Genomic DNA, 10,223 nt, shown 5'->3' on the forward strand with positions numbered 1-10,223 from the left:
TCCTTTGACATCCTTCAATTATGGTAATGGATTTTAATCAATCAGTTAGAAGAACAAGAAAAACAAAACAAAGTAGGCAAACATAGGGTGATGACAAAGGAGTATATCCATAGAAATCAAGAAGTTTCACATCATTACCCAACAGTCTTTAACCAAACATCTACTATGCAAGATATTTATCAGATCTTTAAGTGCTATATGAAGCAAGTAGTTTACTTCTAGAGTCTTAGAATTTGATAATCTTTCAGAAGCCACTTTTCATCAGAGGCAGTTTCCATACTCTAAATGAAGCTACTTCTAAGCAACATCATATTTTGATACTCTAATCAGAAACAAGCATTAATCTATAATAAAGACCATGTTCAAATTCATTCTGATAAAATCAAATATTTCAATAGCCAGGGGTTTTGTAAATATGTCATCCCATTGATGACCAGTATAAATGAATTGAACATCTATAATTCCCTTCTAAATATAGTCTCTAATGAAATGATGTTTAATTTTGATATGCTTGGTTCTAGAGTGTTGAACTAGATTCTTTGTTAGACATATAGAAACGGTATAATCACAAAAGATAAGATATTTTTTCCATAAATCTGATAATCTTTTAGATGATATTTCATCCATAGTATTTGTGTGAAACATTTATCAACATATATGTATTATGCTTCTACTGTAGATAGAGTAGTTGCATGTCTCTTGCTGGCCCAGGATATTAGGTTTTGACATATGAATTGACAGTTTACACTAGTGGATTTTGTCTCATTTCTATCCCCGATATAGTCAGCATTGCATAATCCAACCAGCTTATAATCTAGGTATTTTTTATAAAGAAGTCTCGGATTTGTTGTTCCTTTCCGATACCTATAGATTCTCTTAATAGCAATTAAGTGAGTTTCTCTAGGATCTGATTGAAACCTTGCACACAGACAGACACTGAACAAAATGTCATGCCTAGAAGTTGTAAGGTAAAGAAAATATTCGATCATACCTCTCTATAGGTTTTGATCCACCTTGGAGCTACTTTCCTCCTTATTCAGACTGCAAGTTGGATGCATGGAAGTTGTCATAATCTTGCAGTCTTCAAGGTTAAACCTCTTCAGAAGTTCCTTTGTGTACTTGGATTGATGAACATAAGTTCCTTCTTTACCTTGATTGATTTGGATTCCCATGAAGAATTTAAATTCTCCCATCATGCTCATCTTGAATTCAGCCTGCATGGTCTTAGAAAATTCTTGGCATGAGAGGCATTAGTGGATCCAAAAACTATGTCATCAACATAAATTTGAACAATTAAGATTTCCTTGTTCAGAGTCATTATAAACAGTGTAGTGTCAACTTGACCCTTTTCAAAGCCATTTTCCAACAAGAAATTACTCAATCTCTCATACCAAGCTATATGAGCTTGTTTAAGTCCATAAAGTGATTTCTTAAGTTTAAACACATAATCTGGATGGAATGAGTCCTCAAACCTATGGGGTTATCTGACATACACCTCTTCAGAAATGACTCCACTTAAGAATGAACTTTTAACATCCATTTGATAAAGAATAATATCATGACTAAAAACATAAGAGAGAAGAAGTTTGATTGTCTCTAACCTTGCAACTGGTGCAAAGGTTTTAGAGAAATCTATACCTTCCTGCTGGCTGTCACCTTGAGCTACAAGTCGAGCCTTATTTCTTACCACCTCTCCTTGTTCATTCAACTTATTTATGAACACCTACTTTGTTCCAATAAAGTTCTTCTAACTTGTTATACGAACCAAATTCCAAACATCATTCCTCGGGAACTAGTTCAACTCTTCCTACATAGCCACAATCCATCCATCATCTGATAGAGCTTCATCAATAGAAGAAAGCTCAATCAAGGAAATGAATCCTAGCATAGATATTTAATCTCTGAATGCATATCTTGTCCTCAAGGGATCATTCTTATTTCCAATGATTAGATCTTCTAGATGGAAATCTTTATATTTGAAGGACTTCTTGGGTCGAGTAGAAACTTTTGAACCATCTTGGGCTTCTTCAGAGTTACTTCACATTGATTTATCTGAGTGGAAATCTTTATTATCACTCAGATGCTCTGTGTAGAGCATGTCAAGTAGGAAAGATTAAAAAAACTTTTTTCAAATCTAAAAATATTGTCTCAACCTCTAGACCCTTAGAATTACTTCACATTGATTTATTTGGTCCTGTTGGGTCTGCTTCAATCAATGGGAAAAAGTATGGATTGGTTATTGTTGATGATTATAGTAGGTGGACTTGGGTTTAATTACTCATTTCCAAATATGAAACATATGACGTATTTAGATTAGCATCTTCTGCACACAAGTTCAATCTGAAAAGGAACTGAAAATTCTAAATGTCGGAAGTGATCACGGTGGTGAGTTTGAAAACGAGCCTTTTGAGATTTTTTGTGATAAACATGGAATTATCCATGAGTTCTCTTCTCGTAGAACTCCACGGTAAAATGGGGTTGTAGAAATAAAGAACATATCATTGTAAGAAATGGCCATAACCATGATCCATGAGAATCATCTTCCTAAATACTTATAGGTAGAAGCAGTTAATATTTCTTGTTATATTCAGAATATGATCTATATCATACCAATTATGAACAAAATATCATATGAGTTGTTTAAAGGAAGAAAGTCAATCATATCTTACTTTCGCCAGTTTGGTTGTACGTGTTACATTCTGAACAATAAAGTCTATCTAAAGAAAATTGATGCTAAGGCTTAAAAGGGTATATTTTTAGGATACTCTGGTCGCTCTAAAGTATACGTAGTGTATAAATCTAAAACCAAAATGGTTAAAGAGTCTATAAATGTAAAATTTGATAACAAAGGGCCTGATATGATACGTCAGAGCTTGTTGAAAGTTTTGCAGATATACCGGTTTCTGAAGTGCATTCAGAAGTTGGACCTTCAGGAGATAGATGTTCAGAAGTTGATGGGTCAAAAGCTGGTGAACCTGAAATTGTTCTTATCTCTGAAGCTCACCCAGAAGCTACAAACTCTTAAGAAGCCCAAGATGGTTCAAAAGTTTCTACTCAACCCAAGAAGTCCTTCAAATATAAAGATTTCCATCTAGAAAATCTAATCACTGGAAATAATAATGATCCCTTGAGTACGAGATATGCATTTAGAGATCAAATATCTATGCTAGGATTCATTTCCTTGATTGATATTTCTTCTATTGATGAAGCTCTATCAGATGATGGATGGATTATGGCTATGTAGGAAGAGTTGAACTAGTTCCCGAGGAATGATGTTTGGAATTTGGTTCGTATAACAAGTTAGAAGAACTTTATTGGAACAAAGTAGGTGTTCATAAATAAGTTGAATGTGAAGGTGAGAAAAACAAGAAAGGGGGGTTTGAATTGTTTTGGAAAATAAGCGCTTTTGCAGTAATAAGAACACAAAGGATTTTATACTGGTTCGCTTATAACACAAAGCTACTCCAGTCCACCCGACCAAGGTGATTTCGCCTTCAAAAAGGACTTAATCCACTAATCTTGAAAGATTATTACAACCAACGTCTAAGAGAGAGATCTCTTAGTCCTCCCAAGTATACAAACTACGCAGAGTCACTAGAGGAACAAAATCAATTTAGCAAAAGAAAATTTGTAATCTAAGGTACTTCTAAGATAAAGCAAATATTACAGCAATTAGAGCAAGCAAGATGGTTTCACGTATGAGCAACAGCTCGTGAAAGACTAAGAGAGAGAGTAGAGTTTTTCTGTGTGTTCAGGTGTGTCTCTCAATGAAGTTAGCCGTCCTTTATATAGTGGTGAAGGGACCGTTGTAGTGATGGTAGAATATTTGACTTTGATGAGAGTTTAATGATGTGTTTCTTGCCATAACAAATTTGTCTCCCTGAATAACTTCTTTCCAAATATACTTTCTTTCCATTTGAAGTTGTAGTTTCCGTTACTCTTTCTGGATTAGGAGATCCTTCGTAAGAATCTATGTTAACTCTGTTAATTTGAGATTATGTTGAAGTTACATCAGAGCTTCTGATAGTCCTGATCTTTTGGGTCATTAGCGTTGATTCTAGAGTCGGTTTAGAGCTTCTGATATTCTGCTATGCTGTTGCTCAGAGTCAGAACTTCTAGAGCGCGCTTCTTCTTTAGGCGCTTCTGATCTTCTGATACTTTATATCTGATTCGATTCTGTATCTGATAAAGCGATCAGATTTCTTTGTTTTTGTTCAGAGTCCTGCACACTTAGAGAAATTTCGTTAGAGTGCCATTTTTGGTTTCATCCTTTGTTATCATCAAAATCCTAGAATCTGTTGTAGAACAATTTTTGTTCTTACAATCTCCCCCTTTTTGATGATGACAAAACAAACTTAATTAATAGATGAAACATTCAGATATAAGAGTTTATCAGATCGGGTAGAAGTGAGCTCCCATTGAGATAAGCCAGGGAGTTCAGAAGTTCTTACCAGAGCTTCCAAGCAATGAAGTTTCTAGATACCCTTCTGCAACTTTCTGAGTCAAAGAGTGTTAGATAGATTTATTGAATAATATGTTTGCAGAGTACTTGAAGGAATTAGATATGTTTTCATCAAAGTTGTTTTGGTTTCTCCCCCTTTTTGTCAGAATCAAAAAGACTTAATAAAAATGAAAGAAAGAAGAAGAATATATATATATATATATATATATATATATATATATATATATATATATATATATATCCAGATAGGAGCAAAAACATTAGAGATGAAAGCGGAAAACAAGCAGAGACAAAAAGAAACAAGCAAGAAATAATCCTAGGTGCCTAAGGGTTGGGAGGAGGAGGCATCCTCTGAAGCAGTTGGGTCAGCAGATTCTGGATGTTGGCGTTGACTGTGTCCTGTTGATCCAATCTGGCTCGGACTTCCTTCTGCTCTTTCTGAAGCTCCTCAAGGGTCTTGAGAACCAGAGGGGTAAATGTAGAGGACTCCCCCTGAGTCAGAGCATTCTGTTCTTCAGCACGGAGAGCTTCAGCTTCAGCAACGGCTTTAGCTTTAGCTTCAGCAGCAACTTTTGCTTCAGCTTCAGCAGCAGTAGCATCAGCTAGAGCTTTGGCTTCAACTTCCTTTACCCTTTGAAGTTCTTCTTGTCTTACTCTTTCTTCTGCTTCCCTTCTGGCTTCTTCCTCAGCTTCTCTAGCTAAGTGCTCTTGTAGTCTTGCCTCAGCATCTCTAATGAAGTCGTTTCGGACTTGCTCAGAGAGGTTTTTCAGCTTGAAGGCCTCAGAGGTCATCTAGCCAATAACTCTGTTCCATTGTGTCCTAACAGAGGAAGGATCATCATTGATGCCAGAGTTGATGGTCAGAGACTTGACCTTTTCAACTGATGCTCCTGCAAACAGCATAATTGCTTCCTCTAGGGTTGGTAGGGAGTGTTCTGGTTCAGATGGTAGAGGTGAAGAAATAGGAGGGCTTAGGTTGAGAATTTGAGGTTCAGCAGAAGTGTTTGGAGGGGTAATGTCAGAGGTGTCGGGGTCAGAGGGTTGAACGTCAGATGGAGTGATGTTTGGTTGTTCTGTGGGTGGTGAGGTTACTTCAGGTTCAGGTGGAGGTTGTTGTGGTTGTTGTGAGGCAAGGTTTTGAGTCTGAAGTTGGGCTAGAGTGGGAGAAGAAGGGTCAGATAGTTCTGTGTCAGATGAGATGATGAAGTAGGGGGGTGATTCTGGGGGTGAAGATAAGGAGGTGGTTTCATTTAGCCTTTCAGCTTCAGATAGGGGTAAGGAGGTGGTGGTAAGATTGAATTTTGGGAGAGGTTGAGATGTTCTGGTGGTTGAAGGAGGGGTTTCAGATGGAGTGTATAGAGGTGTTGGTAGAGGGATAGAGGAAGCAAGTTGTTGTGTCTGTACAGAGGGAGCAGGATAGACATACTTACCAGAAGACTCATGCAGAGGTGCTGGAGGTCTTGATCCAGAGGATTCTCCTAGCTTCGCTTTCTTCACCTGAGATGTCTTCTCAGAGGGACCTCTTTTATGCCTCATGACGTTGGGAGCTTTATCTGGCAGATCGTTCAAATTGAACTCTGAGATATCCACTCCTTCATCCTTCATACCTTGTAGATAGAGGAGGATTGCCTCTTTAGGTTCTTCCTTGGAAAATAGATATAGACCATGGGGAATTTTCCTCTGATCTTTCAAGGCTTCCCAGGAAGTGTCTAGAGTAGGTCTAACGTTGACCTTATCCAGAATCCCCATGCTCTTCAGATTCTTTGAGTTCAGAGGCTTTCTAGTGTCGATTGACATGTCTTCCATGAGCCTGAGCTTTACCAGATGGTCCACGAGACCACTTTCTATCAGTACATCTGAGATGAGTCTTCCCAAGGGAATGCAAGTTCTGGGCTTCATGTGATTTCTGGTTTCTCGTACAGAATCTCTAAGGTATTTGAAGAGAAGTGCAGGGAGGCATAACTTCAGACCTTTGTGAATGCAGTACAGAATACATTTCTGATCTGTGTTGATGTAGTCTGAGGAGTTTGACGCTGGGCGATGATGGATAGTACCCAGAATGATTTTGAGCCAAACCCGAAGGTTCTGAAGTAGTTTCTTGTTCTTTGAGGGGTTGCCTTCTGCGTTGTGTTTGAAGATTGTTGGGTTGATTTCTTGAGATATGTATTTCGCCCTGGGATTGATGTTGTAAATTCTTCTGCCTCCATCTTTCTCCATGTTTAGAAGAGCAGCGATGGACTTCTCAGTTATCACCATCTTTACTCCCAGAACATAGAAGACGATGAAGTGATCGTCAGCATCAGCAAATCTCCAGAATTCTTTAATGAGATTTGGGTAAACTAGACCGTAGAGGCGTTGAAAGTAGTTTCCCCAACCTTGTTTGCGAAGTTCTTCAGTGAGGTCTACGCCATTTCTTCTCATGTTATCAAAATCCACCAAGGATTCACATAAAACTTCCAGTTTATCAAAGGGCGTTGCAAGATGGATATGGGGCTCACGATCGAGAATGTGAGGCTCCTTGTAGATTGGTGTTGTAGTTACGCCTGTGACCGTTGGAGTAGGGTTGCTGGTGCTTTGAACTTGATCACTTGAACCCATTTGCTGAGAGTAGTTGAACACAACTTGTTGTTGAGCATCCATGATGTTGATGAAGAACTGAGATGAAGATGAAGAACTGCTTGTAGAGATGCCTTGAGAGAACTGAGGTTTAAGGAGTGAGTGAGAGTGAAATGTGTGCAAAGTGAGAGATGAGTGTTTAAATACCCAAAAAAGGGCGCATGCAAAACGACACACAAATCAGAGTTTTAGCACAAAAACCAAGTTAGCACGTTTAGAGGGAGAAATGATTATAGCTCATAAATGATGTCTAATCCTAACAGTCAGCACACTGCTCGAGGAGATCTCTAGAGACTGTTCCTTGATTACTGCTGGATAGCTGTCTAGAAGTTCCAAGGTCAGACGCAAGACACTCCACATGTTTTGATTTATCTGATCTTCAGGAACACCAAAGGATTGGTTCCTGGAGATTTCCAACTCAGATAACTTCTAACTGGGTAGATGTATCAGAGTCAGAGGCAGAATCCATTTGTTTATGTCAGAGTCTCATTTAACAACCTCAGAGGCACATTTTATTCAGGGCAGTTTTGACTGTTCAGATTTTCTAAGATAAAGAGGAATCTATCTTCAGCTAAGGGTTTAGTAAAGATATCTGCCCATTGATGATCTGTATCAATGAACTTCAATGTTACTATCCCTTTCTGAACATAGTCTCTGATAAAATGATGTTTTATTTCAATGTGCTTAGCTCTGGAGTGCAAAATGGGATTTTTACTTAAACAAATGGCAGCAGTATTATCACAAAAGATAGGAATGTTACTCTCGAAGATTTGCAGATCTTCTAACTGATTCTTCATCCAGAGCATCTGAGTGGTGCACAGAGATGCTGAGATGTATTCTACTTCTGCCGTGGATAGTGCGATAGTTGATTGTCTTTTACTGGCCCATGATATCAGATTGTTTCCCAAGAGCTGACAATTTCCAGATGTGCTTTTTCGTTCCAATCTGTCTCCTGCGTAATCTGCATTACAATAACCAGAAAGTCTATACTCTTTTTGCTGACTTCTTCCTTTTCAAGAATGCATGTTGGATGCATGGGAGTCTTTGCAGAGTTGCATTCAGCCATATCAAATTTCTTCAGAACGTCTTTTATGTATTTGCTTTGATGAACGTACGTAACTTCTGAAGTTTGGTTAATTTGAATTCCCAGAAAGAACTTTAGTTCTTGCATTAAGCTCATTTCAAATTCTGCCTGCATTAACTCAGAGAATTCTTGACAAACAGAGGCGTTAGCTGAACCAAAAATGATATCATCAACGTATATCTGGCATATCATGAGATTATTGTTAAGGTTTTTACAGAAGAGTGTGGAGTCAACTTTCCCTCTGATAAAATTATGTTCCAGAAGAAAATTACTTAATCGTTCATACCAAGCTCTGGGAGCTTGTTTAAGTCCATATAAGGATTTTTTAAGTTTAAAAACATGTTCTGGATAATTTAGATTTTCAAAACCTGGAGGTTGGTTGATATACACTTCTTCTGATATATAACCATTAAGGAATGCGCTCTTGACATCCATTTGATACAGTTTGATAGAATGATTTATAGCGAATGATACAAGAAGACGAATAGATTCTAACCTGGTGACTGGAGCAAAGGTTTCATTGTAGTCAATACCTTCTTGTTGACTGTAACCTTGAGCCACCAGTCGAGCTTTATTTCTGACGACTTCTCCTTTCTCATTCAGCTTGTTTCTGAATACCCATCTGGTTCCGATAACGTGAGTGCCTATGGGTTTAGGAACAAGATCCCAGACATCGTTCTTTGTGAATTGATCTAGTTCTTCTTGCATGGCTAGAACCCAGTCGTTATCTTGGAGTGCCTCATCACAGGACGTAGGCTCAATCAGAGATACTAGTCCCAGAGGAGTTTCTTCAGAGGTCTTGAAGGTAGACTTGGTTCTGACAGGTTCTTTCTTGTTACCCAGAATCAACTCTTCAGATATGTTGAGGTGACTTGAAATTCTGGCATAGTCAGAATTCAGATGTTCTACTCCAAGTAATGACATCTAATCCAACTTTGTTACTAATACAGCAAGACAGTTATACAAATTAAAACCCAGTACTGATAAGCACACATTCACAGATGTCACGACATCTGCTACTATATCACCATAGAATGGAAGAACACCCAGTTCTGTCACTTTCGATGTCACGCGAGTTGTTATGACATCCAATTCTGCGCAGACAAGAATTAAGCAGAACTTAAAAAGCAAGTGCAGTAAATAACAGAAGTAATTGTTAACCCAGTTCGGTGCAACATCACCTACGTCTGGGGGCATACCAAGCCAGGAAGAAGATCCACTATCAACAATATTAATTCAGAGTTAAACTCCCCCGTTTACAACTCTTCACTTAATCCCTCCCCAATGCAATCTATACCTAGGAACTCCTAGATAGAAACCTCCAGTTTCCATTCCTATCACTACAAATACAATGTAATGCTAAATAACTTGAACTTGCTTCACAGCTTCGTTCAAGATCATAACAACTCATGCCTACAGGCTTTGAGTCACAAATACTCTTAGTGTTGGAACACTGAGAAACACATGGTAACCTTCCCACAAATTGGGAGGTTTACCTCACACACACCCCTAAATTTTCATTCTATGAGGCTTACAAAAACTAGGTTACAATATGCTATTTATAACCTAATCACCCAACTGGATTTGGGCCTTCAGAAATCGCAGCAAACTTCTCTTTTGCTGTTACATAGTCAACAGAAACTTTCTGCTACAAACAAGGTCTTCAATCTTTTAGTTCCTAAAATATCTCCATATTTAGTTCCTAAAATATCTCCATATTTAGTTCCTAAAATATCTCCATATTTAGTTCCTAAAATGTCTCAAGACCTCCACAAATAATGCCACATAGGATTCTAACTAATTTCTGTAACACCCTTCTAAATACCCCCAAATTATTATAATTAAAATAACAATATATTCATCAGAGTAATTATGCCCCGAAGGGTGTCACACAATCATCTCACAAACTCATTAAAATATCCTGTCATGCTCATTTGTTTAATCAAAATAAGGTTCTTTGCATAATTCGCAGCGGAATAAAATTCAACTCAATGTAAAACATGTAACACAATACATGTAAATCAATCAACAAACAATATCAAATTAATTAAAACATTCCCT

The sequence above is a fragment of the Lathyrus oleraceus genome, chromosome 4 (genome assembly GCF_024323335.1).
Source record: "Lathyrus oleraceus cultivar Zhongwan6 chromosome 4, CAAS_Psat_ZW6_1.0, whole genome shotgun sequence".
NCBI classification, from domain to species: Eukaryota; Viridiplantae; Streptophyta; class Magnoliopsida; order Fabales; family Fabaceae; genus Lathyrus; species Lathyrus oleraceus.